The sequence below is a fragment of the Silene latifolia genome, chromosome 9, assembly GCF_048544455.1.
Source record: "Silene latifolia isolate original U9 population chromosome 9, ASM4854445v1, whole genome shotgun sequence".
In the NCBI taxonomy this organism is placed as follows: Eukaryota; Viridiplantae; Streptophyta; class Magnoliopsida; order Caryophyllales; family Caryophyllaceae; genus Silene; species Silene latifolia.
In genome coordinates, this window is record NC_133534.1 from 47,351,048 (window position 1) to 47,355,030 (window position 3,983).

The window sequence follows — 3,983 nt, forward strand, 5'->3', positions numbered from 1 at the left end:
GGAGTTCCTCCAAGCCAAGAAGTCAAGATTCAAAGTCAAATGTGTCCCCGGCTGGTCAGTGACCGACAGCCGGTTGACCGGCCATGCATACCTGATGACTTCCCAAATTTATTTCAACTTCCAGGGATCTCCCAGCCGGCCAGAAGACCGGCAGCCGGTTGACCGGCCGGGAGTGCAGACTCGTGTTTTCAAGCCCATTTCAAATCCTACCCTAATCCTAGTGGAAACTATATATACCCCCCCCCCCCCCCGTTAACCATTTTGCACACAACCCTAGATCTGAAAAACATTCCATATTTATTGTAATCTTTCCTTAATCAAGTTCTAATCTTTCAATAATTATTATTAATATTTAGTAAGAATTAGTTAGTTCAAGTAATTGTCAATTGTTTACACTTGGTTTTTGAAGATTGTATTGGGAGATTATTGAAGGATTTCCTTCTTATTATTCAATCAAGCAATCACCTTTACTTTTGTTGGTATAATCTCCTCTCTTATTTGCTTGTTAATCATTTGTTTACATTTCTCTTGTCTTTATAATTGCTATAATAATCATCATGTTTTCTCTTTATGTTATTTGTTCTTCTCCTCTTATTATCATGATTATCCCCAACATGAGTGAGTAGTTACCCTTCTAGGGTTTAGGGGGTGCCTAAATAGGATCAATGGGCATGATTAGTTGATAAGTTTTGAGTCTTTGGTGTAGGATTTTGTCTTTCTTAGCATGCATACAAGGTGTTTGACGAAATGTGTGAGTGAAAGCTTGTATCTTTTTGTCTTAATCGCTTAATTCCTCCTTTGAATGAAAATTTGTTGGTGGTCTTGTTGTTTGTTTTGAATTAGTTGTTGCTCAACGAAAGTTGGTAACCGCCTCTAGGACAAACCCTCACCTTAGACTATTTTATCGACTTTGTTGCCCCTTAGTTCCTTTAGGTGACCCCGAAGACCCTAGTCCCTTAATCAATCGTATTCATCTTCGTTCAATCGTTTATTTAGTTGCTCTAGTAGTTAAAATCGAAACCCTTTCCTTTATTGTTGACTAGACTTGACTCTTAGTCGGACTTAGTAGAAACCCCCGCCGTCTTCGTGTTCGACCCCGACTAAATACTACATTTAATTGGGTTTTTATAAATTTTTTTGATAGAGAGAAGCCGCGACAAAATTCTAACTATCAAATGGCGCCGTTGCCGGGGATGGCGTTAGGTTATGCTTAGTTTTTGCTTAGAGTCTTTGCTTTAGTCTTATCTCAATTGTTAGTTTGTTTTAGTAGTTGTGTGTTCTTTGTAGAGTGTGTGATTTATTGCCTTCCCCTAGTGTGTAAAAACACTAGGAGACTAACGATTTGTCAAGTGCATGCCTAGAAGGAACCACCAAGCTCTTCTCTTCAACTCCGACCCCGAAAGGCTTTTTAGAACCTTGAGGACAAGGACCCTTGAGAGAGTTAGGAATAGTTCCCCTCAAGAAAACTTGGACCAACCAAATTCACACATCCCACAAAATATTGATACCACAACCACACTTCAACCAAACCTCACAATTGAGACTCTACTAGAAAACCCCTTTCATAACTTCCCTAATTATAATAGCCCACCTCAAACACCACCACATCAAATACCAAATCCACCACCACAAATGGCTCTTAGAGATCATAACCGGCCTAACCATAATGATTCATGTAACCCTATCAATTTTGGCACCTTGGCCCCAAACAACTTTGAAATGCATCCCGCCCAAGTCGGGTTAATTGAGAAAGATTTGTTCGGGGGGCATATTGAAGAGGATGCCCATGCTCATCTCCGGAAGTTTAAAAGGAAAGTTTCAATGATGAAGAAGAATGGGGTGTCCGAAGACACCTTGAGAATGATGTTGTTTCCGTTTTCATTGACGGGCAAGGCGGACCGATGGTTGAACATTCACCCACCGGATACTTTCACTACTTGGGATGCTTTGGCTAAAGCATTCATGGCCAAGTATTACCCTTCCTCAAAGACCGCGATGCTTCGTAATGAGATTAATACGTTTCAACAAGAGGATAGAGAATCTTTGGGTGAAGCTTGGGACCGTTATCAAGACTTGATAGCAAGTTGCCCCCACCATGGAATACCGGAATGGTACATCACTCAAACATTCTTCCAAACTTTTCTACCAAGGACTAAGGAGATGGTGAATGCCTCCGCGGGGGGAGGGTTTGACCACTTGAGTGATGAAGAGGGCACGACATTGATCAAGAAAATGGTAGATTTGGAGGCAAACTATGGTTCTAGAGGGAACATGCTAAGAAGGAATGGGAAGTTTCCTAAGGAAAATGCCTCCAACTCCGAGACAAATGCCAAGCTTGACTTACTCACAAAACAATTTGAGAAGTTTTCAAGAAATCAAGTGAATCAAGCCGCAACCTCATATGGGGCACCCATGGAAGAAGTGGCTCAAGTCGCAAGTTGTGAACTTTGTGGAGGAAGTGGTCATACTTATGAATTGTGTGGCAACAATTACAATGGGGTCTATGAAGAGAACATTCAAGAGGTTAACGCTTTTCAAGGCTTTAACAACCATTCAAGACCCACAAGACCACCTTACAACAACCCAAACGTCTACAATCCAAATACCAATTTCTACCACCCCGGTTTGAGGAACCACCCCAACTTTAGCTACAAAAGCACCAATGTTCAAAACCCGCAACACCTTCAACCACAAGCCCCAACCAATCCACCCGGTTTTGCTCAACAAAGGGGAATATTCCCCAACCCAAGACCTAATCCCGGGAATCAAAACCAATGGCAAAACAACAATCAAAACTAAAATTATGGGAACCAAGCACAAGGATACCAAGATTTTGGTGGAAATCAAGGCAACCAAGGGAATCAAGTGAATCAAGCAAACCAAGGGTTTGGGCAAGGGTATGTTCAAGGGTTTCAAGAACAAGGTCAAGGATCAAACTTCAACAACAATGGTCCTAGAGCTAACTTCCAAGGGGGGCAAAACAACAACCAAGGTCCCAATGCTCGGTATGACTATGGGTTCCCTTTACCCATAGCCAACCAACCTTATCAAGAACCTCAAGGTGAGCTCTCTCAAGTTGAGCTTTTGAAGATGATAAAGAACATGCAAATTCAACATAGTCAAGAGATAGCTAATTTTGCTAAAGCTACTCAACAAGAACAAGCAAACTTGAGGGCTACCTTCCTTAAGGACATGAGGGAAATGGAATCTAGGATGGCTTCTCATGCTATGGCTAACCCTCAACGGCCGCCCGGTGGTTTGTTGGCTCAAGGACAAAGCTCCAAGGATGCCTCAAATAGCCACCATGCTCATGCGGTAGTACTAAGGAGTGGTGTAGAGCTTGAGGACCCCTACAAGGACCTTGTGGTAGAAATGGATGAAGATCCCAAGAGGGATGAGTTGGAAGTGAATGATGAAGAGGAAAGCTCACCCATTGAACAATTGGGTAATGCTAGAGAAGACAAGAAAGGGAAGAAGGCTTGTGAAGATGTGTCTAGAAAGGTAATTCAAGAGGACAAGGATGTTGATGGGTATGTTGAAGACCTCCCTTATGAGGAGGAAGCTATTGAAGAAGTGCCTTTGCAACAATCTAAAAAGGTAACAAGGAATTCGACTCCTCCAAAGGTATCTTCTAAATCCCAACTTGTTCCTAAAATTCCTTACCCTTCAAGAGCCATAAAGAGTAGGGAAAACCTTAAGTATGCCAAGTTTTGTGACATTCTTGAGAAACTTGAGGTTACCCTACCCTTTACGGAGGTGATAATGAACATGCCAACCTACTCAAAATTTTTAAAAGATATTTTGACAAAGAAAAGAGTCTTGGGTAGCCAAGAAATAGTGGCTATGGAACAGGCATGTAGTGCTCATATCCTTAATAAGATGCCCACTAAGCTTGGTGACCCGGGGAGCTTTTCAATCCTATGTGTAGTAGGTGGTGTGCCCATATCTAGAACTCTTTGTGATTTGGGAGCAAGTGTAAGTGT

General features: G+C 42.0%; 1 non-coding gene across 1 annotated transcript; it reads right to left on the bottom strand.

Annotated features, from left to right (window-relative positions):
* Window positions 1–1,995: 1,995 nt before the first annotated feature.
* On the bottom strand, window positions 1,996–2,102 carry LOC141603511 (small nucleolar RNA R71). Its single transcript, XR_012525382.1, has one exon. It is a non-coding gene; the product is annotated as a small nucleolar RNA R71 (small nucleolar RNA).
* Between the last annotated feature and the right edge of the window lie 1,881 nt (window positions 2,103–3,983).